The sequence below is a fragment of the Phragmites australis genome, chromosome 3 (genome assembly GCF_958298935.1).
Source record: "Phragmites australis chromosome 3, lpPhrAust1.1, whole genome shotgun sequence".
Classification (NCBI taxonomy): Eukaryota; Viridiplantae; Streptophyta; class Magnoliopsida; order Poales; family Poaceae; genus Phragmites; species Phragmites australis.
In genome coordinates, this window is record NC_084923.1 from 19,882,305 (window position 1) to 19,894,962 (window position 12,658).

The 12,658-nt window shown below is 44.2% G+C and overlaps 1 pseudogene; it reads right to left on the reverse strand.

Annotated features, from left to right (window-relative positions):
* Positions 1 to 2,151: 2,151 nt before the first annotated feature.
* Positions 2,152 to 3,491, reverse strand: LOC133911056 (peroxidase 2-like; annotated as a pseudogene).
* Between the last annotated feature and the right edge of the window lie 9,167 nt (positions 3,492 to 12,658).

Here is a 12,658-nt window from a genome sequence, read left to right on the forward strand (position 1 = left end):
AAAGGAGCAGCAACTCCTGCTGCTTGGTGTGGGAGAGGGAGAGAGTGTAGGAGAGTGTGCACATAGGGGGAGAGAGCAAATGAGATAGTGAGAGAGTGAGAGAGGCAATCGATCACCTTAAGTCGAGCCTCAGTGTGCTGGCGGTTAGATCGCAACTGGCTCCGGTCGGACCGTGGGAAATCCACGTGGCAGCCCACGTGGTAGCGTACCTGGCGGTCAGAACACGGGGAACCCTGGTCAGACTTCGAAGGGGTTCTTTTGCTGAAAATTTTCTAAGTCTCCCCTCATAAACCTCCTTCTATTCTTTTCCTTCTCCATGGTATTTAGGGATTCTCCAAAGCGCTCTAAACCATCTCTAAGGTATTTTAAACATGTTTCACTAGTCTTTGATAGGCAAACACGTGTAAGCACATGCGATAACAATCACGCATGCTTAATTACAAAATTAGCATTTTTGGGACATGACAGGGTTCCAGTGGTGATTGTTTGGGTAACTGAATCATCTTTCTTATTTTCAAGTTTGTTGATGTGTGCTATGAAATGGTATAGCATCGGTACATCATTGACATATTCGAAGAGAGAAATAATGTGTGGATATTGCCATCTAGATAGAGAGATTAGTTTATTTAGTTGTAAAGAGAGTTCACGTGTATAATAGAATCAATCATATGGCAATGTAAATAAAGATTGCAATGTATACACATGCATATCACCAATGCAATATATTGGTTGATTTAGTCCAAAAGAGACTTCAACATGTATGGATATAGCCAACTTAAAAGAATTTGTTTTTAATATAGACTTCTGGTTGTATGCATTGTTTCTTGTTTTTCTATGTGTGGAACATACGCACGACTTGTTAGTTTTATGTTCCTCAGTAGCAAAAGGTTTTATCTATATTGACACTCTGTTTGATTAGGTTGTGGATAGGGTGTAGTTTTTTCAAGGTTGTTTTAGAATTAGAATTTTTGACTCATGAATTATGTAGTATATCATTTTTGCATATTCTGTGAAAATTAGGTCTGCTATGACATGGTATGTTGTTCATTGTGGTCGGCAAAATGTTCTCAAGTTGGGAGGAATGCCACACACAACTTAATGGATTCAAAGAAGCATGTTACAAAGGATACAAGTCCAAATATGAAGATGTTGTGGCATACAACAGTTAAGTCATCAGTCATCTAAGCTGAGCTAAAATTGGCTAACATCGAAAATAAGAAGAAGTGTGATTTCACGTGTAAAGATGTCATAATCCTAGTTCTGGTTGTAATCATCATTATTTTGCTATCCACGGGAGTTTCAGGAGCTGATTCCATCACTTATGTTGTGGCCCTCATCATATCACGGACACCGTGTATTATCACTTAACAGTGATATGCAGGTTTTGGTCTATCATGAACTGGTAGTGACTGTGATTAACTCTTAGCCATGGTAGGCATGGTGATCAGGGCAGCATCAGATGTGAAGAGCACCTTGCATTGTGTGCAATGTCGTTATCATAGTAGTGGTTGTTAAACACGTTGCCGGCGAAGATGTTCTGGTTCTCGGTGGAGTCAGGTTGGCAGGACTCCGTCTCCTCATTATGTTGGCAAACCAGGCGCTGATCTCGGAGGGGACAGCAAGGCAGTCGGGGACGAAGGATGAGCAGTGAAAGCGGACGATCGTGTGCGTGCATGAGAGCATGATCATGTTCATTCACAAGGAAATCAATGCAAAATTTCGGAATCCAATTAAGGGCAAAAGTTGGTGTAAATCCAAGAGCAATTTGATGCTCATTCACAAGGAAATCAATGCAAAAGTTGGGAATCTTTGTACTTTTGAGGGCAAATGAAAACGGAGGAATAAAAAACCAACATGAGCTGTGTGCTACTTCAAGCTGGTGCATGTTGATCCGGGCAGTGGCGTCAGACTGTTCTCAAAGTGGAGGTTTGAAGCAAATGAACGAGAAAGAGAATTATTCTGCCAAAATCACCGACCGTGGTAGCCGATCTTGATGCGGTGTCCCATTGCACATGATCGTATCCTTCGTTAGCAGTAGGATGGCAGCTGAGCTTGGCATTCGATTCAATGACAAGTATGAGACATCTAGGTGCTAGCTTATTATATAGCCCAATTTCATGGATGCCAAAGTCTCAAATACAAAGCTCGAGAGATTAAAAAACGAGTGTTACATCTTTATTCAGTGACAGTACACATTCTCGACGAACATTGCAAGGAATACAACAACAATAGCAAAAAGAATAAAGAAATAAAACCAGGTATCCGCGAAGAATTTTCCGCTGGTGTGTAAAAAAAGGAAAAAAATCGAGGTGCTCCCGAAATTTCACAAACGAACAAACCAATAGTCATGCATGCATGGCTGCATCCGGTTGATGATCAGTAGTTGGGACGACCATAGTTTACGACCCTGCAGTTTTTCCTTATCTCGCCCTGGTTGCCGATCTTCACCTCGATGCCGGCCATCTTGACAAAAGCCTTCGCAAACTTATCCTCCCACCACCCGGGGATGAAGGCGTTGTCATTAACCATCTTTGCCGTGGCAGGCGTGGTGATCAGCGCAGCGTCAGACGTGAAGAGCACCTTGTGCTCGAGCACGTTCTTGTAGTACTGGTTGTCGAACGCGTTGGGAGTGAAGATATCCTGGTTCACGGTGGGGTCGTTTCCCGGGGTCGGGTTGGCAGGACACCGCCTCTTCAGTATGTTGGCAAACCAGGCGCTGATGTCGGAGGGGACGGCCAGGCGGTCGGGGACAAAGGATGAGCAGTGGGAGCGGCCGACAGTGTGCGCTCCCGAGAGCACAACCATGTCCTCGGCGTCGAGGCCCTTGGCAGCGAAGCTGTTGATGAGCTCAGTGATGTTGAAGAACGGCGGTGGCAGGTTGTTGAGGGCCTCAGAGGCGATGGAGACGCGCCCGTCGAGGCGGCCAGCGGGCATGTTGATCTTGACCTTGAACCTGCTGAGAAAGTAGGTGGCGTCTCGGGCGGCGAAGGCGACGATGTCTGCACAGGAGACAATGCCAGGGCAGGTCTTCTCTACGGCGTCCTTGGCCGCGTCAATCACCTCGAATCCGCGCAGGCTGGGCATGTTGGGGGGCTCAACTTCTCCGGCTGCGGGTTCACCGGTGTCGGGTCTAGCAGGACAGAGCCATCACATCCCTATACATATACACATACACCTCGCGTCAAACTCACATTGTTAATGGCTACTTCCTTATAGAATCCCTCCAGAATTCATTCATCGTGCATATACCTGGACGAAGCAGTCGTGGAAGACGAGACGGATGAGGCCGGCACCAATGCCGGCATTCTTATAGACGAACTTCTTCACCTCATCCCTCACAATGGCCTCGACACGAGGGCACGTCTTCTTGTAGTAGCCCACCTCCAGGCCCTGGCAAGCTGACGCAAGCACCAAGGTGCATGTCACCGCCACGACGAGCCGGAACGAACCAGCCATTGTCTTCGATCGTGCTCTAAGCCTTTGTACTTGAGTGTAGATGACAAGTGATGAATTGCTGCACGTTTGAATGGCTATTTATAGATGGAGATAGTGACTAGGTAAGGTGACGGACTCGAAGTTGTTAGTTGGATCCATAGTTTATTATGGAGTAACAATTGATTAGCAATCTAGCTGTTACGTTACAGCACATGGAGGCCGCAACCACAATTAGTTACTCATCTGTGCTGCCTGTGGTTTATTCCCTCAGTTCGTTGACTCAATTCTTTTTTCTCTTGTTGAGAATGTTCCAAAAGCACGATTTCTTTGCATCCAATTCCTCTCTCTCTCGTTCAGAGAAGACAAATTTGAAGTGAGAAGTAATAAGTAATCGTTTCTCGGGGGAGCACGGATAATTGTATCCTCTTTAGAGACGACAAAATTGTATCTTAAATTGTTACCAAAAAATTTACATTAATGGATTGAAGTGGCACGTATAATTCTTCTGCTTAATTGTTGTCCAAGAAGCTCATCAAAAACAGTTCGACACTCCTATAGGAGCGGCAAGAAAAGGCCCCGCATTTCAATGTTACATTCAGGATATCGAAGACGGACTGGACAAATGATAGCAATGATAAAAAATTAGATTTAGTTATGAAATTGGAAAAACAAAGTAATTTAGCATTATAACATTGTTGATGTGCATGTGTTGATAATATGCTGTTTGAATATGCTTGTGGTAGCATAGAAATTTTTTGTGATATTAATACATGCAATACACTCATGTGAGTGATGTCGTGTGGTCTCATATTATGTCAAGTTGGAAAGAACTTATCCTCAAAATTTTGGTTGCTTGCTTGTTCATATGCAGGTATGTCCTAATGGAAAATCTGATCTGATGTGAGTTTGCTCGATCTTCCGAAGGTAATATGATAGGTCGATTTAGTGGAGTTTTGACGTTAATGATCTAAAGGATCCGACCAGAATAGATAAAAATCTCTCGCAACCACTATACCACTATTATGTCGTTATCAATCCTGCCAAAACGTGGTTGACCTCGCCAAAAAGGTTTTTTCTGCAAGTGAATCGAGAACACAAGCAAGAATAAGTAGATGTAATCTGAATATTGTGTATTACCAATGAAGTACTCGAGTTTGGGGTTCTACAAATTGATAAACGGTAAAAGTATCTAAAATAGGAATAATCTAAGCAAAACTCAAATCTAAAATACGACATCTACTATGTATATATAGTGGGATATGAAGAGGCCGCTCTAAGGTTGTGTGGACCTCAGAAGAGACATACACAACCTGGACTCCGACCCTAACATGATTATATGACCCAACAAGGTCCAAAACAGTGATGTGGCACCTTATTCCTTCAATTCTGACTAAGCTATAAGTAATATTTGGTCGTAATCATATCCATTGGAAATGGCTAGTCATATGTTTTTCAGCAATTCTAAGATTGTCTGAATTGGACTCCATATGTGAGAGTTATGCATGTTTTACTAACGTGCTGTCATGAGATTCTGAGTCGAATTTGCTGTTCGACTTGAGCTCGACTTACTGTTTGAGTAGATTTGGAACTTGAGTGATTACGTCTAGGTGAGTTTGTAATGTCTCTCTCATATTTCTAAGTAATAAAACATCAAAAAATTTAGTAGTTAGCCATCCAACAAGGCATGAACGGCGAGAAACGAGTTCTCCTAGTAGTTTAATTGTCACATACATGCTTTTATATGATTAGCAGTATTGCACATATTTGAAGGAGCCATGTCCTCATTATGGTTGGTGAAAGGGATCGGAACTAAGTTTAAAGAGGAACTAGGTTAAAACAGACTAAGATAATAATAGACATAAAGATGATCAAAGCATAAGACATATATACAAGATATACGGGCTATAATCTAGAAAAAATGATGACATCATAAAACTTATATGTAACACGTACCGTTTATGACGTGGAGAAATATTTCTAAGTAATAAAACATCAAAAAATTTAGTAATAATCCATCCAACAAGACATGAACGACGAGAAACGAGTTCTCCTAGTAGTTTAATTGTCACATACATGCTTTTATATGATTTAAAGATGATTAGCAGTATTGCACATATTTGAAGGAGCCATGTCCTCATTATGATTGGTGAAAGGGATCGGAACTAAGTTTAAAGAGAAACTATATTAAAACAGACTAAGATAATAATAGACATAAAGATGATCAAAGCATAAGACATATATACAAGATATACGGGCTATAATCTAGAAAAAATGATGACATCATAAAACTTATATGTAACACGTACCGTTTATGACGTGGAGAAAGTGCGGAAACGCGGACGTACAGGTGACCGTGGCACGGAAGGCTGCATTGATTAGTTATGTGCATGTGCGCGAGTGCATGTGCACTAATTAGCTAAATGTGTGCTGCTGAATTATTAAAGGAGCTGGTGGGCTCCATGTGTGCACGTGGTTGGTGCATTGTGATTAGACAATAAATATTATTGCAGCTAGATGTTGGTTTCCTGTTCGGTTACATGTCAACTAGGTGTTGGTTTTCTTTTTTGACTCGGTCGTGGTTGGTGCATGGAGTCCTTTCGGTCACGAATTTGGTCACCACTGTTGGGCAACCGAATATAAAGAGATGTCTGGGGCTAGGGTCTAAAACAGATCAACGAGCGGCACAGACAGATAGAGATTAGAGACCAGAGAGAAATCCAGGATTTGGGATTTTTTTTGGAAATCTTTGTAGGGATACCTTGTAGATGCATCTTGTTACAGGTTGTGCTGCCTCCGATTTATTTCCTCTGTTCATTGACTCTATTATTTTTTCTCTTGTTACGAATGTTCCAAAAGCAACACTTCTTTGCAGCCAATTGCTCTCTCTCTCCTTTAGAGAAGAGGGATTGATGTGATCAGCGGTAATAAGTAGTCTGTTCGTTGATCATTGGATTTTCTCTTCATTCCATAGTAACAAGCTGTAGCTGTTCGCATCATTGGATTGGAGTAGCATGTACAATTCGACCTCATTAGCAAAATTTACGCACTCAAATGAACATGTACCTTCTGCCCCCTTCGGATATAGGATCGAAGACCTCTGCGGCCACTATTTATTAATAAAGTTTACAGATATCGTGGATCTGTCATGTTGCAGAAAACCTTCGGCAAGCTGAGGGGATATCACAGACGCTTGGTGCTGTTGAGTGGATCCTAGACTTGGTATGGGCGTAGCCTATCTCAGGCCTTCGGAATCAGACCGAACGCCTTCACTAGGCTCACCGCGGGACAAGCCCCACAGCCGAGATGGGCGGAGCCTGCCTCAGGTCCTCGAGACCAAACCAAAGATCTTTGCTGGCCTTCACTAGGTCTTTGGTGGATAGTCAAAGACCATCGGACAGTGCTGAGGGAGAGTTGACTAGAGGTGCGCTGAAGGGGCCGATAGCCACAAACCTTCCGCGGCCCAAGCAAAAGGGGACCATCGCTAGTAATCGAAGACTGTGAAGGGTACAATTGTAAATGAACCGGTTGTGCTTAGGAAAGTATCAGTTTACCCACGAATATGCCAGAAATGTGCCAGTTAAAGGGGTAACGATGTAAACTATAATGGGGAGTGGTTGGGTACATCCGATACATAGTTCGACACGGTAACTGAAAGACAGATGGTAATTAATAGCAGTGCTTGGTTCCCCAGATCGAGTGCGCTATCCACCCAACCTTCGGATCCTAGCCTAGATTCGAAGGCCCACCGCTTAGTTTGGTCACGAAAGTTTCCAATAGTTGGCACCGTCTGTGGGGATCGACACATTATGAAGCCATGCTACCCAAGAAGAAATCAAAGGGTGTCAAAGTGTCATCGTTAAAGTAGGTGCAATAGCTTCAGGAGAGGGATGCGACCCCTTCGGCCATGGTGGAGCCGAACATCACGACTGGGACAATCGAAGAAGTCTAAGAAGGACAACATGAGGCGGCCGTAGTGACCAAAGGGTGGGAGGTTCAAGTTCGCGAAGACCCAACTCGCCTGGAAGACACAAATGCTCCAATGCGGAGGGTTGAGGATGGCATTCGCACTCGTTTCGAAGCTTCAACAATGGCGAAGGGGAAGCCCCTCAGGACTTTGAAAACTTCGAAGAGTACGTAGATGAAGAAGAAGAAACCAAAGCAGAAAGAGCTATGCAGCTAGAAGCCGCAGACCTGGAGAGGCAAATCGCACAGAAGAAGCGTATGCTAGAGAGCTTGGCATTAAGTCAGAAGGTGGCTGAATATCACCGACGAGCTGACGAATCCAAAAGAACCATGGAGAAAATGCAAGAGCAAATTAACATGCTATAGCGAGAGGGTGAAGAGACATGAAATGTTATCACCCCTTCTTCAGCGGTTACAGCACGACCTGTGCATGATCTTCGACATAGGTCACGCACAGCCGATCTAGAATCAATGCTATCCATTGTCTTGCAAAACAAGCCATGGCCCTCGGGGTTCAAGATGTCGAGGGTGGTGATGTTCGGTGGAGAGTCGGACCCAAGGGAATTCATCATGAGTTTTGAAGCAGCAGTTGAATCTACTGGTGGGGATGACACAACATTGGCGAAGTCTTTTGTGCTGGCAATAAAAGGAATAGCAAGATCCTGGTACTTCGCCTTGCCTCCAGGATCCATGTACTCATGGGAACAATTGTGCAATGCCCTGTTCTGCAATTTCCAAGGCAACTAGGCCAAAAATATCACTGTCGGTGACCTCTTCAATATAAAATAACAGTAGACAGAGTCACTAAAAGACTACATGAACTGCTTTGAACATGCGTACTATTAGGCGAAGGTCTTGAACGAGGACACAATCATCGATGCCACTATCTAGGGCATAAGAGGAGGGCTGCTGGAAGGAAAGTTGACACGCAAGACGCTGTAGAGTGTCCATGAACTCTTTAACAAAATGGAGTATTACGAAAGCTCTGAGGTGGACCATAATCGAAGGAAGAGCGAAATGGTAACGTCAAAGGCATCGAAGTCATATCCCTCAAACAAGGAAACAAATGCTACCAAGCCGAAAGACAGGCAAAACACTCAAAGAAATATGAGACCTTTGGGTACAACTTGAAGCAAAATGAAGTCAACAAATAGAATCTAGACCTAACGATGTCTTGCAAGAGATTGTCGAAGCCCATGGTGGAGGAGCCCGTGACGGTCGAAGCAGTAGGGGTCAAAGCTGTCAAGGTGGTAGTGTTCGAAACACACAAAGGCCTACGTCGTGATCTGAGTATGTTGCACTGTGGTTGCATGGCAAAGGTGCTAGTCATACAACTAAGCAATGTCCGCATGTTATTTAAATGAAGGAAAGCCTAGGAAAGCAACCCTTCGATCCTACAAGGGTAGCGCATCACGCTGCACATTATAGGTTGGGCAGCGTGTGGCAGTTTCAGCAGACACAGGGTCAGGGCCACGGGCCGAACCATTCAACATTTGCCTCTCAATGGCAGTCAATGGCCTCGGTGAACCATATATTCCAGCACCTTCGGCATCACCAGACCAAACCCAGGGCCAGACGATGGCTTGTCATGCAGCGCTCCCATCCCCTCCTCCAAGGCCTGCAATCAAAGCTCCCCTAGAAACTAGCAGATCAGGGAACACAGTAACCCACAAATTGAACATGGTTTTGGAAATCACTGATGGATCTAATAAGGAAACAGAATCCAAGAGGCAGTGAAAAGAATACGTGTGAAGTCCGTTAGAGGTGTTTCCTGAAGGGGTGTTACAAAGATGGCATCGGGACCTCTGAGATCTTCATCACCTCCAACATCACTAGTAGGACTTTCATCAGGACAAGTGACCCTCTTTGGAACACTGGTCTTAAGCCTTTTAACCTTGTGGCTGATGCCTTCACTCCCTCTGACTTTGCTACCCAGTCAAAGAGGCTGAGCCGAACGATGGCTTTCAGAGTTAGCTAATGTAGAAAAACCTCAAAAATTTTCAGGACTTTTGCCACCACCTCGTCGCATGATAGGCGAAGTCTAGCTCTGAAATAGTCTACAAAAACAATCCCTCATCATCTACTAGCTCCAAAAACTCTTGGTCTTTGGGCAGCTTGACCGTTGATATGTCGCTTAGTAAGCCTTCTCCACATAGGTGGCCAAGACTCCTTCATCTACCTCCGACTTTCCAATCCAGTTTGTCTTCGGCTTGCCAGACTTGCTCTTTAGAGCCATCGGGTTAGGCTACCTAGTTTTGGTCCTGAAGGGTTAAGGTTGCAAAGGGCTAAGAATGCCTTAGTATAGAGCATGAAAAGCTGCACGCATAAGTCTGAAGAGAGGGCATGGTGAAAATGACCCACGAGGTCATATATATAGTGGTAAAAATTCTACCAACAATTGGCAAGACGATGGTTCATGATCAAAACCGTCTCCTTTATGGCCGTTAAAATGTTGGTTCAACACCCAAACAACCTCTTTTACGGCAATTAAAATGTCTCTTTGACATCAAAACCGTCTCAGTAATGGTAATTTAATAATAATAATAATAATAATAATAATGATGATGATGATGATGATGATAATAATAACAACAACTTAATGCCTCGAGATTTGAGCCACTTCATTAGAAAATCTGCTATGAGTAGAAGAATAGACCCTTCAGATTTGCAAGGGGGGCTTCTTGGTCAAGAGTAAACCATAGGGCGCGAATCTTTTGACAGGTCGAAGGGGACAGCGTTCGGTGGTACCATCGGGTTCATAGGTTCGGCCCATCGAAGAGGAGCCTTGCCTGTGGAGGGTTGCTGTTGGGGAAAGGTCTCACATGCCCCCTTTGTATATAGGATCGAATACCTCTGCGACCACCGTTTACTGACAAAGCTTACAATTGTTGTGGACCTGTTGTGTCGTAGGAACCCTTTGGCAACTTAAAAGGATCTCACGAAGCCGCGGAGCGGGTCCTATACTTGGAATGGGCAAAGCATATCCTAGGCCCTTGGAATCAGACCAAACGCCTTCGCTGGGGTCATCGTGGGATGAGCTCCATAATCGAGATGGGCGGAGCCTGCCTTAGGTCTTCGAGAGTGGACTGAAGATCTTCGCTAGCCGTTGCTGGGTCTTCGGTGGACAGTCGAACACCATCGGACAGCGCTGAGGGAGAGTCGACTGGAGGTGCACCGAAGAGGTCGATAGCCACAGACCTTCGGCGACCCAAGCGAAGGGGGGACCATCGCTGGTAATCGAAGACCATGAAGGGTAGAATTGTAAATGAACCGGTTGTTCTTAGGAAAGCACCCATTTGCCCACGAATATGTCAGAAATGTGACAATTAAAAGGGTAACAATGTAAACTGTAATGAGGAGTGGTTGAGTACGACACATAAATAGACTGACACTGTAACCGAAAAGACAGATGGAAATTAATAGAAGTGCTCTGTTCCTTAGATAGTGTGTGATATCCACCCAGCCATTGGATCCCAGCCTAGATCCGAAGGCCCACCACTTAGTTCGGTCAAGAAAGTTTCCAACACCATCTTATTGTGCTGCATGTGTAACGCGTGTGCAATAGGACAAAGATGCATCCAAATTTCTACAGACTTGTTCATAGAACAACTATTTGGGCCTTAATTTAGTCCTTTTAAAAACACTAATTGTGCATTTCCTTGGCACTTACATTTTAACAAGCTGTCTATATGATTACATGAAAAGGACTTATTTTATTTTCACAACTGATACAAAGCGCCCTTAGCTCCTAGGATGTTATTCTAGCATTTTACATAACAATTAAGTTTTACCACAAGAAACTGTGTGTGACCTTTATCCATAACCTTTTTTTCCCTCCAAACAGAGCCCTCATTTAAAACCTACTAAATGATAGGTATTCCGAAACAAAATTTGAAAGCTACAATGACATGAATTTGGTAATGTATAGAGCACAAATTTAGTGCACAGATGAGCTTGTCTACCAGTTGGTTGACATCTGCAAATCATACTGGGAATACAGGACCGCCAACATAATGTTTTAGCTGGGAATTTGTGGGTTCTGAGCCTATCTTGCCTCGTGATCGTATGGTTTAAGATGCTTTCGTTCGGTTTCCTTAACTAGGTAAGTTGTCTGTTTCCTAGCTGCAATACTCCCCACAGATGCGTCCTCAAATTCAATGTTATTGGAATTTTACAAGAAGCTCAGCAAAAACAGTTCAACTACTATATGAGCCGGAGAAAAGGCCCTGCATTTCAAAATAACATTCTTAGTCTGGTTCTTGCAGATGAGCAGGACAAATGATGACAATGAAAATGCTAGTCTGGTGGCTCTGCACCCACACCCGTGGTACATCGACTTGTGGAAAATGTTTGGTTTTGCTTTCAATGTTCCAAGAACTATATATGCAATATAAATAGAGACTATCCCAGTTCGAGCTGCAGCTAGAAGGGGACATGGGTGGCGGGCGTCGGAGCTGTAGAGGACACGGGGCGGCTGCGGCATGTCTATGGAAGGGCCAGCAGGTGGCTGTGGCCTGAGGGGCTCGTTGGAACATCCGTGGGAGGGCCGGCAGGCGGCTGCGGCGGGGGGAAGGGGGGGGGGGGCTCGGAGGACTCACAGAGTGGTGGCGTGGCGGGTTAGGCCTCATGGCCCAGTTTTCAAAATTTTGACCTGAGCATGCGTTACAACGGGGCGTGTTTGATGCAGGCCAGCGACGCACACAATGCATGATGAAAGTCGTGGTTTAAAGGAGTAGAGACTGTTGGGCAACCGAAAATAAAGAGATGTCTGGGGCTGGGGTCTAAAACAGATCAACGAGGGCCACAGACAGAGAGAGATTAGAGACTAGAGAGAAATCTAAGATGTGGGATTTCTTGATAATCTTTGTAGGGATACTGTATAGATGCATCTTGTTACAGGTTGTGCTGCCTCAAATTTATTTCTTCTGTTTATTGACTCTATTATTTTTTTCTCTTGTTAAGAATGTTCCGAAAGCAAGACTTCTTTGCAGCCAATTGCTCTCTCTCTCTCTCTCTCCTATAGAGAAGAGGGATTGATGTGGTCAGCGGTAATAAGTAGTTTGTTGATCATTGGATTGTCTCTTCATTCCTTTGTAACTAGTAGCTCTGCTCATCATTGGATTGAGTAGCATGTACAATTAGAACTCATTAGCAAAATTTACGACGCACTCAAATGAACATGTACCTTCTCGTTGTGCTGCACGTGTAATGCGGATGCAAGAGGACAAAGATGCATTCCGATTTCCACAGACTCGTTCGT